The sequence below is a fragment of the Lolium perenne genome, chromosome 5 (assembly GCF_019359855.2).
Source record: "Lolium perenne isolate Kyuss_39 chromosome 5, Kyuss_2.0, whole genome shotgun sequence".
NCBI classification, from domain to species: domain Eukaryota; kingdom Viridiplantae; phylum Streptophyta; class Magnoliopsida; order Poales; family Poaceae; genus Lolium; species Lolium perenne.
In genome coordinates this window covers 25,790,781-25,814,463 of record NC_067248.2, presented here as the reverse complement: position 1 = coordinate 25,814,463, position 23,683 = coordinate 25,790,781, and positions in this window count along the sequence as shown.

Below are 23,683 nucleotides of genomic sequence, written 5' to 3'. Positions count from 1 at the left end.
AAAAATATCCAAATTTGAAAATATTCAAATGGGGAATGTATTTGAAAAGTGAATGTTTGGATAAGTTGTATTTGACCAGAGATGATGAGAGGTGGTGGTGGAATTGTTGAATTCAAAGTTTTGCAAAATTTGATAAGTGGGAGATTGTTACATATGTTAAAAAGTTGAAACTTTGGATGAGCATAGCTAATGATCAAGAAAGAATTTGGCATGGTGATCTTTACAAAAAGTGTTCACCTTGATGTTGACTTGGATGTGGTGCAAATAGTTAGCAAGAATTTGTTTGGGAAAAATGAATGGCAAGGGCTCAAAGTGGTGATCAGACTAGAATTGTCAAAATTAACCATTATCATATGTGAGCAAGATTTGCATTTGAAATTCATTTGAATTGTGAATCTTTGATTCCAAAAGTTGTAATAAGTGTTTAATAACATTATTCAACTAATGGTGAATACCAAATTGGTCTAGGGTCAAAATTTATAAAAATGCCATAGAGCATATGTGAGGGTTTTTAGGGTTTTTCAAATATTGGATTTTCTTCCTCTTGGATTTATTTGGTTGGTGATCTTCATATGATCACACTAGGGTTTTAGAGCATATCAAATACAAGTAATAACAATCATCATGGCATATCACTCAAATGCACAAGTCCTATGCATGGTACTATATGCAAACAGAAAAGTTTTTGTTGGTTTGAAATTTTGTTTTCTGGAATTCTCTAACTTTCTTTTTATTGAAATTTGGGGTGTTACACCTATACGCATGGCAACGGCTTTGCCGTGCGTGCACTCATGGAAAAGTTTGCACGGCAACGTCTTCGACGGCAAAGCCACCTTTGCTGTGCGCATGCAAGGACTGCACGGCAAAGCCCTTTGCCGTGGGTTGCCATCTCTGCCGTGCGCTGCCAACGCTGCCGTGCGCCATCTCTTTGCCGTGCGGCAGGGGGGCTGCCGTGCGCCTGGACTTTGCCGTGCGCCACAAATCTTTGCCGTGCGCCACCATTCGCTGCCGTGCGCACCTTTGCCGTGCGGCCTAGCTCTACAACGCACGGCAAAGCCCCCTACAGGCACGCCCCCAGGAGCTCCCAGGTCTACAGGCTGCCGCCACGTGGCTCCTTTGCCGTGCGTGTGCACACGGCAAAGTGACCAAAAGTCCTTTGCCATGTGCACACACACGGCAAAGGGCCCTTTTTTTCATTTTTTTTTGCTATTTTTTGCGTATTCCCTGCATTTCAAATATAGCAATTGACAATAAAGCATATACAACATATAATCTTCAACATAACATCACCAAGCACATCATAGAGTTCTTACAAATAACCTAGCTAGACAATCACGGTTATACAGAGTTATTACAAATAGGCTAGCCTCACAATTACTACTACATAGATCAGTAGCCTGTGTCGCCATCCGTGATTGGACCGCGTGTCTCCTCATCGTCATCAGGCTCGGCGAACCAATAATCATCAATGAAACCTGGAGGCGGTCCATCTGCATCGAGGTCAATCCCTGCTTTGAACGCCTCGAGCAAACTCAGGTCTTCCGGGGCACAAACATCCTCAGCTTCATCTTCTGCATTGTCTCCATCCATGCCCGCGTCTTCTTGTTCATCGTCTACGACCATGCCATCGATAGTCGGCAAGCCGATTGTGAAATGGCCGGGGGGCCCTTCTTCCTGATAAAACTCGACACTCCTTGCTAAGGGGTCTACGCGGCGGTAATCGTCCTTGTTTGGCGGGGGCGGCCTATTGCGTGAAGGCACCGCCATCACAACATCCCATCCATGTAGACGTTTTGTCGGGTTTTTGCACGCGTACGGGAGATTGAATACTTGAAAGGCCTGGGTAGCCAAGATGTACACATCCTCTCCCTTATAAACGGAGTTCCTTTCAACTTCGACCAACCCAATTTCAGGATCCCGTCTCACCAGACGTGGGTCAAACCAATGGCATTTGAAGACGACGGGATTTAGCCCTTTGTGAAACCCGTAATTCAGCTCGTATATACCCTCGACTCTTCCATAGTAATGGAGCCCATCATCACCTTGACATAACACCCCACTATTTATTGTCTTCGCGTTGGGCCGGCTTGTTGTGTATTGATGGGTCTGGAAGCGATACCCGTTCACGTCATAGGAGTTGAACGCTTCTACGGAATGGTCAAAGCCCCTAGCAATTTTTCTTAGCTCTGACTTCATCTCTTTGTCAGTTCTTGCCTACAAGTTTAGCACGAGAAGTTTAGAACGAGAAATGACCGATAAATGTCGGAAGTGCTAGCTAATTTGGATAGAATAGTACCAAATTACAAAACCAGCTACTGAAACCGAAACCGCCGCCCTTATCGAAAATTTGCTTGGATTCTTCCGGGGTAGGCTCCCTGTGGGTATTCTTCCAATGTATAGCCTTGAATTTCCTATACCGATGAAAAGAGGAAGAGTTAGCCACGAACATACGAGTGGATCAAGGTCGTGAATGTTTGTGAATAATTAAATGGTTCGCACTTACTCGATGTACGGCTACACTTCGACCATGGTGTTTAAGACATACGAGTGGACCAAGGTCCGCTCATGTAGGTCCGTTCTGTACGGCTTCGAGCCACTTGACTTGCCACCAAGCCCCACGAAGATGCTAAGCTTGGGTACTTCTTCATTGTTGGCGGCATTGTAACGGAGGACCGGGTTGTGCTTTGTGGGAATGTTGGGATCATAGTGCTTAGTGGTGAAGTTTGCCACCTCCACGTTCAGGACTGCCTCGGCTATGGATGCTTCGATCTTGCATTTATTGTCAGTCATTTGACGAAGCTTTTGTGTTTCTCTCTCGGGACCAAACTGCCAACGGCCCCAATTCGGGCCCCCCTTTAAGCACTCCTCCGCGAGGTGCAGGATCATGTGTTGCATCGGATTAAAGAACCCTGGAGGAAAGATCTTCTCTAGATCGCAAAGCAACACGGGTGCCTCTTCATCCAGCTTCTCAATCACTTTAGTGCCTAACTCCCTAGCACAAATCTGGCGGAAGAAAAAACTCCACCTCGCTAGCACTCGCCAAGTCTTCTCAGGGACATAGCCTCGAATCATCACCGGCATTATCCGCTCAAGCCATATGTGGTAGTCATGACTCTTCAGTCCTTGTACTCGCAACGTTTCAATGTTCAGGCCCCTCATCCAGTTGGCTACGTACCCATCGGGGAAAAACAAGGAGTCCTTCATCCATTGGAAGACCTCCCTTTTTTGGGCCTTTGTGAGGCAGAACGGAGCGTGCGGCTTAGTCCAAGTTTTTTTTGGCACCATTAGGTGGCTGCATGTTCAACTCCGGCCTATCGCACCACATTTCTTGATCAATTCGAGCCTTTATGTTATCCTTCGTCTTCTCGGTGTCCAAAATCGTGCTCCAAATGGCTTCACTGATATTCTTCTCGGTGTGCATTACATCAATGTTATGCGGGAGCTCGAGAAACTCAAAGTAAGGGAGCTTCCATAAGCACGGCTTGTGAGTCCATTGGTGTGTCTCCCCATATCCCAAGAAACCATTCCCATCAGGGCTAGGCTGAAGAGCATCTAACTCGTCCTTGATTTCCGTTCCGGTCTTCAGAATTGGCTTCGGGCCACGGACAACACGACCTTTCTTGAAACTCTTTACATCACTCCTGTATGCATGCCTCCGCTCAAGGAACTGTCGAGCTTCATCAAAGCATGAATACTTGCCTCCCTTGTTTAGCCAGAAGAAAGTAACAACCTGTCTGCACTGTGGGCAAGGCCACTTCCCATGTGTACACCACCCGCAGAACAAAGCACGTGCTGGCAGGTCATGCAGGGACGTGTGGTACCACACATACATATCGAAGTACTCCTTCTTTGATGCGTCATATGTTCGGATCCTGCGACCTTCCCAGCCACGAAACAAGTCATCCACCAGCGGTTCCAGGTACACATTCATGTTCTTACCCGGGTATTTGGGCCCTGGGATTATCATCGACACAAACATGTTCTCTGATCTCATGCAGACGCCAGGGGGAGGTTCATGGGAATAAAAAACACTGGCCAACAACTGTATACTGCAGCCGACATACCATATGGATTGAACCCATCGGTTGATATCGCAATTGCTACGCTCCTCGGGTCACCTGCTTTCAGTGGAAATTTCTTGACAAAGTTCTTCCATGCAGTACCATCCGACGGATGTATCATCTTGTCGGTGTATCTGTTTCCTTCCACGGCCCACCTCATCTGCTGGGCAGTATCGTCGGTCATGAAGAGCCGCTGGATCCTCGGTAGAACTGGAAGATAGCGGAGGATATTCTTGGCAATCGTGGTCTGCCTCTTCTGACCATCACCATTGCGGTCTACCTCAAAGTACCTAGAGGAATTGCATTTGATGCAATAATTTGTGTCAGCGTGCTCCTCTCTGAATAGCATGCATCCCTTTTGACAAGCGTGTATCTGCTGAGATGACATCTTAAGGTCACTGAGCAATTTGGTCGAATAGTAGAAGTTTTGCGGCAAGAGGTGCCCTTTCGGCAGAAGGCTGCCTACGATGACCAGAAGTTCATCGAAACCATCTCTGCACAAGTTCCTATGGCACTTCAAGGCCATAAGGCGAGCGATGGCATCTAGTTGGGTAACCTCTGTATTTTCATGTAGGGGTTTCTGCGAAGAAAACAGAGCCTCATAATACTCCTTTGTGTTTTCCTCCGGGTCCTCACTTGTCTCCGCATCCTGAGGTGTTTCCACCTCTACATGAGAGCTTTCAGGCACATTATCATTAGCCAAGTTTTCTAAGCACCTATCAAAACCAGTGTCATATTACCCCCTAGGTTGAATCTGCCGCACCTCCTTCCTAGCACGTTTCTTTGCCTTTTCTCCATGGTAAGTCCAAATCTTGTAGGACGGTGTGAACCCAAACTTGATCAGGTGCATACTCATAGTGTCCTTGTCCTGTGCCTTTTGGTTAGCGCACTTACTACAAGGGCACCAAACTCTTATAGGTTTGCTAGGGATGGCAAACGCCCTATCCACAAACTGCTCGGTCTTTTCTCCCCATTCATCAGTATAGTTCCACTGACTGATTCTGCCATCGTACATCCAACCACGATTATCCATCCTCTAATCAGCAACAAAACATATGAACATAGCATTTATATATCAAATAGGAAATAAATGCATCATATCTTTTTTTTACGCGTGCATCAACCTGAAACTCTACTAGGTGGGCTCCTAGCTGCCACCGGATCCGTAGATTGAGTACGTTCTCCCAGCTCTACCCTGATCCGAGACAGAATTTCGGCAGCACCTCCCCGCTGCTCTCCCGATACACGTCTCGGCAAAAAGCCGAGAGGGGTGTGCATCCGGAGAACAACGGGGAGGCGCTACCGAAATCCTGTCTCAGATCGGGGTAGAGCAGGGAGAACGTACCCAACTACGCATCCGCCGGCTGTCCCGATAAATGCCATAAGAGTTACGGTTCATAATATGCGAGACCACTAATGCATATTTATCCGCGTAAACCTTACGGTCGGGACAAGACGCCTAGGTATCGCGACAGACTTGGTGATCTAGACACAAAAAAAACCTAGGTACAATAGAGGCGAACGGATTCTCACCCTCGAAGCGTGATCGACAGCCGGCGAAGAAGATCAATGACCCTCTAAGAGAATCGCCAAAGAAGATCCAGAACGCCCGTCAAACACCCCCGCGACGCCACCCCTCGTGTCCACCTCGAAGCATCGCCTGCATAGCGAGAAAAATCAATTAGGGGCTATTAATAATTACCATGTATGCGCGTAAATAGAGTATATGGAGCAGTAGAAAGCCAATGTTACTTTTGCTGCTTTGTGAATGAGGTAATGCAATGTTACTTCTAAGAAGTTTAGTGGTGGAGTGGTGCTATCTATGGAGTTTTGATTGTCCAATTTCGTTCTCTGAACGATCTTGGTCATCCCATAATTTACAACATAGTGAAAACCCTAGATCCCATTTACCGGCACTTCCCGCCCGCCCACCAATGCTTCCCTTCTATATGCCCATGCATACTCTCAACATTATCATCGCCTCTTGTGACCCTCAACAAACTCGACCATGTATTTTATAACTACCCTAAATACTATAAGTAACATGCAAATTTACAAAAAAAAAAGATGGCCACATACCGGGTGGTGGCCGGAGCTTCCGCGGATGGTGGCGGCCGCAGCTCCTACGGCTGGTGGTGGGCGAAGGGGGCAAGCAGCACCACGGGCGGCGGCGGGCAAGCACCAGCAGCACGGGCGACGGGCGGAGGGGGAGAGCAGCAGCACGGGCGGCGGCAGAGGGGCGAGCAGCAGCACAGACAGGCGCGGTGGCGGAGGGGGAGAGAAGCAGCAGCTCGGGCGCGCGGCAGCAATGGTGCGGGCAGCCTGCCTGGGAGGGAGGAGGGAGGCGGCGGCGAGGGAGGGCGAGGCCAGCGGCAGCGCCTGCGTGGGAGGGCCGACGGCGGCTACGTGGGAGGGAGGAGGGAGGCGGCGGCGGGGTAGGGCGCGGCGGCGTCGAGGGTTTCGGTGGCGGCTCGGTGGATGGGGATGAGATGTGTGCGTTTGTGGGTCAGGGAGCGTCCCGACCAGGTGCTTATCCGCACCCTTTCCCGTGCGCAGCCCTTTGCCGTGCGGCAAAGGACCTTTGCCGTGCGGCGGGTCTTTGCCGTGCGCAGGGAGGCCTTTGCCGTGCGGCAGGCTTCTTTGCCGTGCGCCTGCGCACGGCAACGATTTTTATTTTTATTTTTACCATTTCATTTATAAGGGTGCTAGGATGATTTTGTACCCTTTAGTGCTGACATTGATATAAGGGATTTGAGGCTAGATAGTATGCTTTGGTTCACTCAAAACCATTGTAGGAGGTTACATATATAGAATAAAACTACTAACTTGAGAGAAAGCCGTAAATAAGACTCGATCGTGAAGAGAAGGAGGAAATGTGTACCATGCTATGAAATGAATGAATGCATGCTCAAATTAGCAGAGCAAGAATAAAGGCTATGCAAATATCTTGACCTTGACCCTCCTCAGTAGATCGTATCCTGTCATGCTAGGCCGGCATGCAGTAGTCAGTGACTATGCGTGCTGAAACACCGGAGCTGACACACCGGAGCTGCGAAACCATGCATCATAAACCCTAACCCTAACCCTAAACCCTAAACCTATACCTAACCATAAATCCTTACCTTGAACCTAAACCCTAGCCCTACCCCCTAAACCCTAGCCCTAACCATACACCTAACCCTAACCGGTAGATCAGGCACACCCTCGATCGTGTGATAATGGCTCTAGCTGTGCCAAAGGGTCCCAATCTTGGTTCTCCATGTGTATATGACCTAAACAAACCTAAAAGAATGAAAATGTACATTGGTGCACCCTCGCGCGGAGAAATCTAGTGGGGCAGACCCGCCGGGGCACTCGTTCCGCTGTTTTGGGGGGAGGAGGGGGAGAACGACCGCCGGAACACTGGAACCCCACCAAATCTTGCATGTGGGCCTATGCTATGTGTCAAAGTGTGATGCAAGGTGTAATTGTGCAAAAGTAGCTCCCCTAAACCCTAGACCATAGCCCTAACCCTACGCAGAACCCTAACCAGTAGATCAGGCACACCCTCGATCGTGTGATAATGGCTCGAGCTGCGGGTGTATGTGCCAAATGGTCCCAATCTTGGTTCTCCATGTGTATATGTCCTAAACAAACTTAAAAGAATGAAAATGTACATTGGTGCACCCTCGCACGGAGAAATCTAGGGGGTAGACCCGCCGGGGCACGCGTTCCGCTGTTTTGGGGGGAGGAGGGGGAGAACGACCACCGGAACACCGGAACCCCACCAAATCTTGCATGTGGGCCTATACTATGTGTCAAAGTGTGAAGCAAGGTGTAATTGTGCAAAAGTAGCTCCCCTAAACCCTAGACCCTAGCCCTAACCCTACGCCGAACCCTAACCAGTAGATCAGGCACACCCTCGATCGTGTGATAATAGCTCGAGCTACGGGTGTATGTGCCAAAGGGTCCCATTCTTGCTTCTCCATGTGTATATGTCCTAAACAAAACTAAAAGAATGAAAAGGTACATTGGTGCACCCTCGCGCGGAGAAATCTATGGGGGTAGACCCGCCGGGGCACACGTTCCGCTGTTTTGGGGGGAGGAGGGGGAGAACGACCGCCGGAACACCGGAACCCCACCAAATCTTGCATGTGGGCCTATGATATGTGTCAAAGTGTTATTCAAGGTGTAATGGTGCAAAAGTGGCTCCCCTAACCCTACCCTAGCCCTAACCCTACACCTAACCCTAACCAGTAGATCAGGCACACCCTCGGTCGTGTGATAATGGCTCGAGCTGCGGGTGTATGTGCCAAAGGGTCCCAATCTTGGTTCTCCATGTGTATATGTCCTAAACAAACCTAAAAGAATGAAAAGGTACATTGGTGCACCCTCGCGCGGAGAAATCTAGGCGGGTAGACCCGCCGGGGCACGCGTTCCGCTGTTTTGGGGGAGGAGGGGGAGAACGACCGCCGGAACACCGGAACCCCACCAAATCTTGCATGTGGGCCTATGCTATGTGTCAAAGTGTGGTGCAAGGTGTGATGGTGCAAAATTAGCTCCCCTAAACCCTAGACCCTAGCCCTAACCCTACCCCGAACCATAATCAGTAGATCAGGCACACCTTCGATCGTGTGATAATGGCTCGAGCTGCGGGTGTATGTGCCAAAGGGTACCAACCTTGGTTCTCCATGTGTATATGTCCTAAACAAACCTAAAAGAATGAAAAGGTACATTGGTGCACCCTCGCGCGGAGAAATCTAGGGGGGTAGACCCGCCGGGGCACGCGTTCCGCTGTTTTGGGGGAGGAGGGGGAGAACGACCGCTGGAACACCGGAACCCCACAAAATCTTGCATGTGGGCCTATGCTATGTGTCAAAGTGTGGTGCAAGGTGTGATGGTGCGAAAGTAGCTCCCCTCAACCCTAGACCCTAGCCCTAACCCTACGCCGAACCATAACCAGTAGATCAGGCACACCCTCGATCGTGTGATAATGGCTCGAGCTGCGGGTGTATGTGCCAAAGGGTCCCAATCTTGGTTCTCCATGTGTGTATGTCCTAAACAAACCTAAAAGAATGAAAAAGTACATTGGTGCACCCTCGCGCGGAGAAATCTAGGGGGTAGACCCGCCGGGGCACACGTTCCGCTGTTTTGGGGTGAGGAGGGGGAGAACGACCGCCGGAACACCGGAACCCCAACAAATCTTGCATGTGGGCCTATGCTATGTGTCAAAGTATGGTGCAAGGTGTAATGGTGCAAAAGTAGCTCCCCTAAACCCTAGACCCTAGCCTTAACTCTACACCTAACCCTAACCAGTAGATCAGGCACACCCTCGATCGTGTGATAATGGCTCGAGCTGCGGGTGTATGTGCCAAAGGGTCCCAATCTTGGTTCTCCATGTGTATATGTCCTAAACAAACCTAAAAGAATGAAAAGGTACATTGGTGCACCCTCGCGCGGAGAAATCTAGGGGGGTAGACCCGCCGGGGCACACGTTCCGCTGTTTTGGGGGGAGGATGGGGAGAACGACCGCCGGAACACCGGAACCCCACCAAATCTTGCATGTGGGACTATGCTATGTGTCAAAGTGTTATGCAAGGTGTAATGCTGCAAAAGTGGCTCCCCTAACCCTACCCTAGCCCTAACCCTACACCTAACCCTAACCAGTAGATCAGGCACACCCTCGATCGTGTGATAATGGCTCGAGCTGCGGGTGTATGTGCCAAAGGGTCCCAATCTTGGTTCTCCATGTATATATGTCCTAAACAAACCTAGAAGAATGAAAAGGTACATTGGTGCACCCTCGCGCGGAGAAATCTAGGGGGTAGACCCGCCGGGGCACGCGTTCCGCTGTTTTGGGGGGGAGGAGGGGGAGAACGACCGCCGGAACACCGGAACCACACCAAATATTGCATGTGGGCCTATGCTATGTGTCAAAGTGTGATGCAAGGTGTAATTGTGCAAAAGTAGCTCCCCTAAGCCCTAGACCCTAGCCCTAACCCTACGCCGAACCATAACCAGTAGATCAGGCACACCCTCGATCGTGTGATAATGGCTCGAGCTGCGGGTGTATGTGCCAAAGGGTCCCAATCTTGGTTCTCCATGTGTATATGTCCTAAACAAACCTAAAAGAATGGAAAGGTAAATTGGTGCACCCTCGCGCGGAGAAATCTAGGGGGTAGACCCGCCAGGGCACACGTTTCGCTGTTTTGGGGGGAGGAGGGGGAGAACAACCGCCGGAACACCGGAACCCCACCAAATCTTTCATGTGGGCCTATGCTATGTGTCAAAGTGTGGTGCAAGGTGTAATGGTGCAAAAGTAGCTCCCCTAAACCCTAGACCGTAGCCCTAACCCTACGCCGAACCCTAACCAGTAGATCCGGCACACCCTCGATCGTGTGATAATGGCTCGAGCTGCGGGTGTTTGTGCCAAAGGGTCCCAATCTTGGTTCTCCATGTGTATATGTCCTAAACAAACCTAAAAGAATGAAAAAGTACATTGGTGCACCCTTGATACGTCTCCAACGTATCGATAATTTCTTATGTTCCATGCCACTTTATTGATGATATCTACATGTTTTATGCATACTTTATGTCATATTTATGCATTTTCCGGCACTAACCTATTAACAAGATGCCGAAGAGCCAGTTGCTGTTTTCTGCTGTTTTTGGTTTCAGAAATCCTAGTAAGGAAATATTCTCGGAATTGGACGAAATCAACGCCCAGGGGCCTATTTTCACACGAAGCTTCCAGAAGACCGAAGGAGTCACGAAGTGGGGCCACGGGGCGCCGCCACAGTAGGGCGGCGCGGCCTACAGGGGGCCCGCGCGGCCCTGCTGTGTGGGGCCCCCGTGACGCCTCTTGACCTGCACTTCCGCCTACTTAAAGCCTTCGTCGCGAAACCCCTAGTACCGAGAGCCACGATACGGAAAACCTTCCAGAGACGCCGCCGCCGCCAATCCCATCTCGGGGGATTCAGGAGATCGCCTCCGGCACCCTGCCGGAGAGGGGAATCATCTCCCGGAGGACTCTTCACCGCCATGGTCGCCTCCGGAGTGATGAGTGAGTAGTTCACCCCTGGACTATGGGTCCATAGCAGTAGCTAGATGGTCGTCTTCTCCTAATTGTGCTTCATTGTTGGATCTTGTGAGCTGCCTAACATGATCAAGATCATCTATCTGTAATGCTATATGTTGTGTTTGTTGGGATCCGATGAATAGAGAATACTATGCTATGTTGATTATCAATCTATTACCTATGTGTTGTTTATGATCTTGCATGCTCTCCGTTACTAGTAGAGGCTCTGGCCAAGTTGATACTTGTAACTCCAAGAGGGAGTATTTATGCTCGATAGTGGGTTCATGTCTCCATTAAATCTGGGGGAGTGACAGAAACCTCTAAGGTTGTGGATGTGCTGTTGCCACTAGGGATAAAACATCAATGCTATGTCTAAGGATATATTCGTTGATTAAATTACGCACCATACTTAATGCAATTGTCTGTTGTTTGCAACTTAATACTGGAGGGGGTTCGGATGATAACCTGAAGGTGGACTTTTTAGGCATAGATGCATGCTAGATAGCGGTCTATGTACTTTGTCGTAATGCCCAATTAAATCTCACAATACTCATCATATCATGTATGTGCATGGTCATGCCCTCTTTATTTGTCAATTGCCCAACTGTAATTTGTTCACCCAACATGCTTATTCTTATGGGAGAGACACCACTAGTGAACTATGGACCCCGGTCCATTCTTTTAATCGAATACAATCAACTGCAATACTTGTTCTACTATTTTCTGCAAACAATCATCATCTACACTATACATCTAATCCTTTATTACAGCAAGCCGGTGAGATTGACAACCTCACTGTCACGTTGGGGCAAAGTAATTTGGTTGTGTTGTGCAGGTTCCACGTTGGCACCGGAATCCCTGGTCTTGCGCCGCACTACACTCTGCCGCCATCAACCTTCAACGTGCTTCTTGGCTCCTACTGGTTCGATAAACCTTGGTTTCTTACTGAGGGAAAACTTGCCGCTGTACGCATCACACCTTCCTCTTGGGGTTCCCAACGGACGCGTGTTGTACGCGTATCAAGCTCTTTTTCTGGCGCCGTTGCCAGGGAGATCAAGACACGCTGCAAGGGGAGTCTCCACCTCCAATCTCTTTACTTTGTTTTTGTCTTGCTTTACTTTTATTTAGTACTTTGTTTGCTGCACTAAATCAAAACACACAAAAATTAGTTGCTAGTTTTACTTTATTTGCTATCTTGTTTGCCATATTAAAAACACAAAAAAATTAGTTATTTGCATTTACTTTATCTAGTTTGCTTTATTTGCTATTGCTAAAATGGGTACTCCTGAAAATACTAAGTTGTGTGACTTCACAAACACAAATAATAATGATTTCTTATGCACACCTATTGCTCCACCTGCTACTACAGCAGAATTCTTTGAAATTAAACCTGCTTTACTGAATCTTGTTATGCGAGAGCAATTTTCTGGTGTTAGTTCTGATGATGCTGCTGCCCATCTTAATAATTTTGTTGAATTATGTGAAATGCAAAAGTATAAGGATGTAGATGGTGACATTATAAAATTAAAATTGTTCCCTTTCTCATTAAGAGGAAGAGCTAAAGATTGGTTGCTATCTCTGTCTAAGAATAGTATTGATTCATGGACTAAATGCAAGGATGCTTTTATTGGTAGATATTATCCTCCTGCTAAAATTATATCTCTGAGAAGTAGCATAATGAATTTTAAACAATTGGATAATGAGCATGTTGCACAAGCATGGGAAAGAATGAAATCTTTGGTTAAAAATTGCCCAACCCATGGACTGACTACTTGGATGATCATCCAAACCTTTTATGCAGGACTGAATTTTTCTTCGCGGAACCTATTGGATTCAGCTGCTGGAGGTACCTTTATGTCCATCACTCTAGGCGACGCAACAAAGCTTCTTGATAACATGATGATTAATTACTCTGAATGGCACACGGAAAGAGCTCCACAAGGTAAGAAGGTAAATTCTGTTGAAGAAACCTCTTCCTTGAGTGATAAGATTGATGCTATTATGTCTATGCTTGTGAATGGTAGGACAAATGTTGATCCTAATAATGTTCCGTTAGCCTCATTGGTTGCTCAAGAAGAACATGTTGATGTAAACTTCATTAAAAATAATAATTTCAACAACAATGCTTACCGGAACAATTCTAGTAACAACTATAGGCCATATCCTTATAATAATGGCAATGGTTATGGTAATTCTTATGGGAATTCTTACAACAATAATAGGAATTCACCCCCTGGACTTGAAGCCATGCTTAAAGAATTTATTAGTACACAAACTGCTTTTAACAAATCTGTTGAAGAAAAGCTTGGGAAAATTGATATACTTGCTTCTAAAGTCGATAGTCTTGCTGCTGATGTTGATCTTTTGAAATCGAAAGTTATGCCTAATGAAAATAATAATAATAAGATTGTTACTAGAGCAAATGCCATCCAAGTTAGAATTAATGAGAATATAAGATTGATGGCCGAATTGCGTGCTAGGTGGGAAAGAGAAGAAAATGCTAAAGAAGATAAAATAGCTAAAGTTTGGAGTATTACCACCACTAGTAATGCTAATGCTTCACATGTTGCTGCACCTCCTACTATTAATGGTAAATTAATTGGTGTTGGCAATGTTTCCACTTCTAATGCAAAGCGTGAAAAACTGCCTGAAACTGCTAAAACTGCTGAAACTGCCTGTGATAAAACTGCTGAAATTTTTTCCAACATTGGGGACAATGATCCCATTGCTTTAGATTATAATTGTTTGGATTTTGATGATTGCCACATCTCTGAAGTTATAAATGAAGGAGATATGCCCAAGAGGCAATAATAAAAGTGGTTATTATATATCTTTATGTTTATGATAAATGTTTATATGTCATGCTATAATTGTATTAACCGAAACATTAGTACATGTGTGATATGTAGACAACAAAGAGTCCCTAGTATGCCTCTTAACTAGCTTGTTGATTAATGGATGATTAGTTTCATAATCATGAACATTGGATGTTATTAATAACAAGGTTATGTCATTGTATGAATGATGTAATGGACACACCCAATTAAGCGTAGCATAAGATCACGTCATTAAGTTATTTGCTATAAGCTTTCGATACATTGTTACCTAGTCCTTATGACCATGAGATCATGTAAATCACTTATGCCGGAAAGGTACTTTGATTACACCAAACGCCACTGCGTAAATGGGTGGTTATAAAGGTGGGATTAAGTATCCGGAAAGTATGAGTTGAGGCATATGGATCAACAGTGGGATTTGTCCATCCCGATGACGGATAGATACACTCTAGGCCCTCTCGGTGGAATGTCGTCTAGTGTCTTGCAAGCATATGAATAAGTTCATAAGAGACCACATACCACGGTACGAGTAAAGAGTACTTGTCAGGAGACGAGGTTGAACAAGGTATAGAGTGATACCGATGATCAAACCTCGGACAAGTAAAATATCGCGTGACAAAGGGAATTGGTATCGTATGTGAATGGTTCATTCGATCACTGAAGTCATCGTTGAATATGTGGGAGCCATTATGGATCTCCAGATCCCGCTATTGGTTATTGGTCGGAGTGAGTACTCAACCATGTCCGCATAGTTCGCGAACCGTAGGGTGACACACTTAAGGTTTGATGTTGAAATGGTAGAACTTGAATATGGAATGGAGTTCGAATATTTGTTCGGAGTCCCGGATGATATCCCGGACATCACGAGGAGTTCCGGAATGGTCCGGAGAATAAGATTCATATATAGGAAGTCATATTCCAAGTTTGGAAATGATCCGGTGCATTTATGGCAGGTTCTAGAAGGTTCTAGAAAAGTCCGGAAGAAATCACCATGGAAAGTAGAGTCCCGGAGGGACTCCACCTTGCATGGCCAGCCAACCCTAAAGGGGAGGAGTCCAAGGTGGACTCCCCAAAGGTGGCCGGCCAACCCCCCTCATGGAAGGGGGGAATCCCACCCCAAGTGGGATTCCCACCTTGGGTAGGTTTCCCTACACATGGAAGGTTTTTGGTTCGGGTCTTATTCGAAGACTTGTAGTCCAACACTTGGGGCTTCCACCTATATAATGAGGGGCATAGGAGAGGGGGCTAACCACCACAAGCCCATAGCTTGGCCGCACCCCTAGGTGGTCGGCCACCCCCTCTCCCAAACCCTAGCCGCCCCCTCTCTCTTCCTCTTCTCCCGCATGCTTAGCGAAGCTCCGCCGGAGATCTCCACCGCCACCGCCACCAAGCCATCGTGCTGCCGGATTCAAGGAGGAGATACTACTTCCGCTGCCCGCTGGAACGGGGAGAAGGACGTCGTCTTCATCAACACCGAACGTGTGACCGAGTACGGAGGTGCTGCCCGATCGTGGCACCGTGATCAAGATCTTCTACGCTCTTTTGCAAGCGGCAAGTGATCGTCTACCGCAGCAATAAGAGCCTACTCTTATAGGCTTTGGAAATCTTCAAGGGTTAGTATTGATCATCCCCTCGTTGCTCCCGTCTTCTAGATTGCATCTTGGCTTGGATTGCGTTCTCGCGGTAGGAAATTTTTTGTTTTCTATGCAACGAATCCCTACAGTGGTATCAGAGCCGTGTCTATGCATAGATGGTTGCACGAGTAGAACACAATGGTTTTGTGGGCGTTGATGCTCTTGTTATTTTTAGTTTGAGTACTTTGCATATTTGTGGCATAGTGGGATGAAGCGGCTCGGACTAACTTTACATGAACGCGTTCATGAGACTTGTTCCTCGTTCGACATGCAACTTGTATTGCATAAGAGGCTTTGCGGGTGTCTGTCTCTCCTACTATAGTGAAGATTCAATTTACTCTTCTATTGACAACACTAGTATCACCGTTGTGGTTCATGTTCGTAGGTAGATTAGATCTTACTCGAAAACCCTAAACCACGTAAAATATGCAAACCAAATTAGAGACGTCTAACTTGTTTTTGCAGGGTTTGGTGATGTGATATGGCCATAATGTGATGATGAATATGTATGAGATGATCATTATTGTATTGTGGCAACCGGCATGAGCCTTATGGTTGTCTTTAAATATCATGTTGAGTAGTATTTCAAATTAGTTGTAATAGTTGCTTCATGAGGTGAACAACCATGAAGACGGCGCCATGAACCTTGACGCTACGCCGACGATGATGGAGATCATGCCCGTTGATGATGGAGATCATGTCCGTGCTTTAGAGATGAAGATCGAAGGCGCAAAGACAAAAGGGCCATATCATATCACATATGAATTGCATGTGATGTTAATCCTTTATGCATCTTATTTTGCTTAGAACGCGGCGGTAGCATTATAAGATGATCCCTCACATTAATATCAAGATAATAAAGTGTTCTCCCCTCGTATGCACCGTTGCATTGTTTGTCGTTTTGAAGCATCTCGTGATGATCGGATGTGATAAACTCAACATACAACGGGTGTAAGCCATGTTGCACACGCGGAATACTTGGGTTTGCTTGACGAGCCTAGCATGTACAGACATGGCCTCGGGACAACGGAAACCGAAAGGTTGAACACGAGTCATATGGATGATATGATCAACATGTTGATGTTCACCATTGAAGCTACATCATCTCACGTGATGATCGGTTTTGGTGTAGTGGATTTGGATCGTGTACCACTTAACAACTATGAGGGATGTTGTATTAAGTGGGAGTTCATTAGTAATTAGATTAAAACATGAACTAATTATCATAAACATAGTCTGAGTAGTATTTTGAATTAATTTTGTAGTATTGACATCCGTTTTTCTACCATGCGCTAGTCTTGTAATTGAGATAGAAATACTGTTAAAATCTGATAAGAAACTTTACGGATTGGTACCGTATTGTTAAAGAATCAAGAATTGATTAAGTCCTATTGCAAACTTTTAGTAAACCTCACATTGTTGATTCAAAGAGCTATGGTTTCAATTAGTACCTAAAGTTATCTTGTCTCCGTGAAACTTGAAGTTCAAATCTGTTTGAAAAGTAAGGAGCTGAAAATTTAGTTTTCAGAAATAATCAAGGTATGAGATATATGTGATATCTAAGACCTTATTGCAAGATGATAGAATATAAATTTGGTGAGACTACATAAACTCATAAGTTTTATGGGAATGTATGAAGGTTGAAGACGCCAGGCGTCACAATCCTCCAACTATTGGGGCACTAATAATATTCGCATATCCATGAAGTTATCATCCTTAGTATGCACCGTTGCTAAGACTCGTCGTTTCGAAGCATCACGTGATGATCGGGTGTGATAGATTCTACGTGTGCATAGAACGGGTGCAAGCCAGATTTGCACATGCGAATACCAAGGTTAAAACTTTACGAGCTTAGCATGTACAGACATGGTCTCGGAAAGTCGTCATGATATGATGGATAAAATTATGAGTGAAATTGTTCATCATATTACAAAGTTACTAATAGTGAAATCTGAAACACTTGTCATATGATGATCAAACTTAAAGTAAGAACCTCAAGGTTATTGGTATTTGACCAACAAATCTAGAAGTTAATAATGTTAAAGTGTTTCTCTGAATAATGAGGAAAGCTAAAAGAGAAACTGCAAAAGATATTTTGGCAAAAAGAAAAGAAAAGACTAGAAAGTCTAGCTCAGGTGTATATAAATGATATACATGTTATGGTTGTATTCCTAGTTAAGTCACACTATGAAATTCTTGGGTATTAGTACTATATTGGTTGGTATGAAGTGTCATACAAAACAACGCAATACAAGAATACAATGGCCTAAGTGACTGACAAGGAATATGATAGGAATGCACGACTGGAACAAAATAAAGTGTTATTATGTTCGTCGTTAGCATTCTAGCCCTTAGAATTTATAATAAAGAACTTAATAATTGTTATTTTGCTCTGGTCAAATGAAAACAATGATTTGTTCAAATTATGACATTACTCCATATACGATGGATAAGTTATTATAAATCTTAATGGTGAAACACACATACATAACACTGACGCTAAAATGCCATAAGGCAAATGATTTGAATTCCACTTATTTGTGGAACCGCCATTTAGGTCATGTTGGAAAGGAACGCATGAAGGAACTCCATGCAAATGGATTTTTGGAGTCATTTGATTTTTGAATCATTTGGCGCTTGCAAATCTTTTCTAAAGAGAATGATTAAAATAACGTTCATAGGCCAAGAGTTGAACGGGCAACTAACTTAGTGAAAACATACATGATGATATATGTGGTTCACTGGGCATAGTTGTGTGCGGGAGATTCTTCTACTTCATGAAAACTTCCAACAATAAATTGAGTATATATATGTGGATATATTCGATAAGGAAGAAGTTTGAGACATTTGAATGGATTCAAATAAATTTCAGCATGAAGTGGAAATCATCGTAATAGAAAAATCAAATATCTATGATTGGATCATTTGGAAAATATTTGAATTACGAGTGTTAGCGAACATCTAAGAGAGTCATGAAATTGTTCTACAACTCACATTTCTTGGAGTATCATAATGATGATACAGTATCCGAGAGATGTATCCAAACTGTGTTGGATCAATGATGAGATAAAATATTGATGTCATTATATTTTTTGTGGATTATGCTTTAGTGACTACCGCTTTTACACTTAATAGAGCATCATCATGATCCGTTGAAATGACACCATACGAGTTATGGCATGGGTATGAATCCTAATAGTCTTTTCTTAAATTTTGGTATGCATAGCATAAGTATATAAGTTTACAACCAAAATCGGATGAATGTCTTTGTTGGTTATCCCAAAGAATTGATTGGGAATTCTCCCCACTACGAGACAAAGACAAAAAGTGTTTGTCAATGTTTCATATTTCCGAGAAATTGTTTCTAGTGAAGTATTTGAGTGGGAGGACAATATAATTTGATAAGGTTTATGAAACTGAGCATAATGATCAGAGTAGCGCAGCATCGGAATTGGTTTCGGAAGCGGCCACGACGATCATGGCACCCATGACTACAAAGTGTTTTAGCCATGGAGATCGAAGTGCATATTGAACCTTGTAGGTATGGTTTACTTTGTGATCAAATAAATGATTTGTGGACAAAGGATTGAATTTGAACAATGATAAACCAACTACAAACAAAGAAAGTTATGATGGGCCCTGACTCCGTTAAAATGGCTATGCGCCATGAAATCCAAGATAGATGAATACTTTTTTAAATGGATCTATGAAATTTATGGACTTGGATGAAATATCCTTGAAGAAGCTCAACTTGTCGAAAAGTAGTTTACGACAAAGTTCAAAGAGTTGACTACGATAAGATTAGATCTTCCGTAGCAATGCTTATAGTCTATGTGGATTATTCTAGTAATCACTACATATTTCTTTTATGAGATATGCTAGTAGGATGGCAAAATACATTACTTATCAGAAGTGTGTATTAAAGGTGTATACAAGATACAACCAAGAGTTTTGCTGGTCCGTGGAATACTAGATAGGTATACGAACTTCAATTGGATGAAGTAAGTATCACGGAGTTAGAATCTTCACCAGATGAAATAGTCAAAGAGTTCTTGATTTCATCAGAGACGATGAAGAGGCTTGCATTTGCAAGAAATTAAGTGGGAGCGCTAAGACACATTTATAATACTTTATGTAGGTGACATATAGTTGGTTATAAATGATGTAATTATATACTTGATTAAAAGGTTTCATTGAGAATTAACTTCAATGAAAGGATATGGACTGAAACAAATTTAGTGTCAAGATCTATGAAGATAGATTGAAACACATAAATAAGTTTAAGTCAAAGTACATAGGATGGATATTGAAGTAGTTCAATATAGAAATATTAAGAAAATGTTCTTGTCATATGAAGGTTTAACAAGACTTGAGTGTAGCTGACACTCAATGAGTAAAAACACATGAGTGATTATAGATCACGAATAAAATGTACACAATCAGATGTTCTATGCTCTAAAAGTGTTATGAGCATGTACCAGAATGATTCATGTGATGATCATTGAAAAACAGTAAGAATATTCTTGAGTACTTAAGAAGAACCAAGTATATATATATATATATAATTTTGTATGGAGAAATGACAAACAAATCGCTGTAAGGTGTTACACCGATATTGGTTTTGTCACATATAAAATATAATTTCAATCTCAAATTTGACTAAGTGTTGTTTAAAAGGTAGCACAATGAGTTAGAAGTTGTCTATGTTAGATTTAGAAGAGTTCTAAATATTGTGACGGATTCTACAAACGAAAGGCAGAGTATGTCATTGTTTTGACAATGACTGAGGATGTTAAGTCAAGAAGTTCTTTGAGAACTTGGTGTAGTTCCGATAAGTGTCAGAACTTTGAAGCTATATTGTGTGTGACAATATTAGTGACATATTTCAGACCGCGGAATTAAGGTTCCACCAGAAGACCAAACATATTTAATGCCGACTCATTAGGAAATGAGTGATGCGTTGAGACGCAAATGAATTGCAAAATACATACGTTTCTGAGCGTGTCAGATCCGTTGACTAAAACCTCTCCCGTGAGAAAAACATGATAAAGCACCAGAAGGCTAAGGTGTTATATCTTTACAAATGTAAACTAGATTATTGACACTAGTGCAAGTGGGAGACTGAAGGAGATATGCCCAAGAGGCAATAATAAAAGTGGTTATTATATATCTTTATGTTTATGATAAATGTTTATATGTCATGCTATAATTGTATTAACCGAAACATTAGTACATGTGTGATATGTAGACAACAAAGAGTCCCTAGTATGCCTCTTAACTAGCTTGTTGATTAATGGATGATTAGTTTCATAATCATGAATATTGGATGTTATTAATAACAAGGTTATGTCATTGTATGAATGATGTAATGGACACACCCAATTAAGCGTAGCATAAGATCACGTTATTAAGTTATTTGCTATAAGCTTTCGATACATTGTTACCTAGTCCTTATGACCATGAGATCATGTAAATCACTTATGCCGGAAAGGTACTTTGATTACACCAAACGCCACTGCGTAAATGGGTGGTTATAAAGGTGGGATTAAGTATCCGGAAAGTATGAGTTGAGGCATATGGATCAACAGTGGGATTTGTCCATCCCGATGACGGATAGATATACTCTGGGCCCTCTCGGTGGAATGTCGTCTAATGTCTTGCAAGCATATGAATAAGTTCATAAGAGACCACATAGCACGGTACGAGTAAAGAGTACTTGTCAGGAGATGAGGTTGAACAAGGTATAGAGTGATACCGATGATCAAACCTCGGACAAGTAAAATATCGCGTGACAAAGGGAATTGGTATCGTATGTGAATGGTTCATTCGATCACTGAAGTCATCGTTGAATATGTGGGAGCCATTATGGATCTCCAGATCCCGCTATTGGTTATTGGTCGGAGTGAGTACTCAACCATGTCCGCATAGTTCGCGAACCGTAGGGTGACACACTTAAGGTTTGACACTACTAGGAAAAGGCCTAGCCGTAAGACTGCCATCAGTGGCGCACCATGCCTGCCGTGCGCCACTACTACTTAGCGGTGGCGCACCACAAAACGGTGGGCCACTGTTACAAAAGTAGTAGTGGCGCACCTTGATTCTGGTGCGCCATAAGTAAGTGGTGACAGGAGGCCAGATCCTCCCCAACCTAGTAGTGGCGCACGTCTATGGGGTGCACCACTGCTACATTCCTTACCTATGGCGCACGTTGTAGAGGTGCGCCACTGCTAGGAGGTGTCCAGAGACCGTTTAGAGATGATAGGCTTAGCAATGGCGCACTGCTGTGGTGCGCCACTGCTACATAGGTTACCTATGGCGCATGTCATTAGGTGCGCCACTGCTAGGGGCTGGCCAGAGCCCCTTTAGAGATGAGAGGCGTAGCAGTGGCGCACCACCTAGCAGTGCGCCATTGCTATGTTACCCTAGCAGTGGCGCACGGCTATGTGGTGCGCCACTGCTAACCTGGGACCATTTCCTGCTTTTCACCCTCCACTCACATGTGCCACCCACTTTCCCCAAACACTCTTGCACCACCACCTCCCACCAAATCTGGATCTGGTCGTGTTGCCCCTCCTTCCCACCTCATTTTCACCTCTTCATTCACCAAAATTAAGTTGGTAAACTTAATTTTCTTCATAGGTAAGTAATGGTGAAGCTTTCTTAGCTCAATACCTACTCAATCTCAACTTTTTACCTCATCCAACACTCTAGGTCTCGCCGTATCGGTAACTTTGTTGGTTTTATGCTTTGTGTGTGACCGGTTCCGATCGTCTTGCACACACACGTGTGTGTGCACATATGTTATGCGAAGCTCATGTGTTGTGCGCATGCGCGAAAAGCTTGTCGCGATCACGTGCATGTGTGTTGTTGTATGCGAAGCCGCCTCCACATGTGTTGTATATGCAAAGCCTCCGATCCACACATGTGTTGCATGTGTTTGTTTGCAGGGATTTGAAATGCGATGGAGTTGCCAATATTTTGCCGAAACGTTGATTCATTTCCGTTTCGGCGAATAGTGGGCATACTCGCATATACATATGTCCTATTTTTAGGGAAGGTCATGCCAAAAAAATTTTTTGGTATGCTAAGATATCCATTTTCTCTATACCCGCAGGCGACCATGGTCCGCATGATGAGCGAAGGCGTTGTGGCTAGGTTTTTGAAAGCCGCGACAGCCGAGATGATTAGAAATAACCAAAAGGAGATAAGATGTCCGTGTCGAAGATGCAAGCTGACGAGCCTTATGGACCCTAAAGCCGATATGGTGCGGGACCACCTTCTCATGCGTGGTTTCATGGATGGCTATCGGTGGGAAGGCGACGAAGATGATTATGAATTTGTCCATGGGATTTCAACAAGAAATAAGGAAGGAGGTGATCAGGATGTAGAAGATCTCGGGCATGATCAGGATGTAGAAGATCCCGGAGATGATCATGATCACAATGTGGGAGATCCTGGACCTGATGATGAGGAAGATCAAGATGGAGGTCATCATGACGATCATGAAGATGAAGACGATGGACCATCGTCGATGGACTGGGTGCAGGACCCTTATCTTCAAGAGCTGCTTCTCAAGCGGCACGAGTAACGCAAGAGCTGCCGCCCGAGAGAAAGCCAAGATGGATCAACTGGAGGTAGACGCGGTTACTCCATTGTATGAAGGATGCAGGCCGGAGGATACCCGCCTGAAAGTAACGCTCATGGCACTGGAGATGAAGGTAAAGCACAAAATGACCGACAAATCCTTCAACGACAACATGTCATTCTGGCAGGAACGTCTTCCCAAAGGTAACACGTGTCCGACTAGTATCGAGGAGGCCAAGAAAATCGTGTGTCCTCTGGATTTACCGCATGTGAAATATCATGTGTGCTTGAACGATTGCATCATTTATCGGAACGAGCACGCGGCGTGTACCATATGTCCGGTGTGCGGCGTCAGTCGGTACAAGAAGGGGAAGAAAGCTCCTCGGAAGGTGGTGTGGTACTTTCCGATCACTCCTCGTCTGCAGCGGTATTTCGCGGATCCTAAGCAAGCAAAGCTAATGCGCTGGCACGCGGAGATGAGGAAGGTAGAAGATGACGCAGATGATCCGG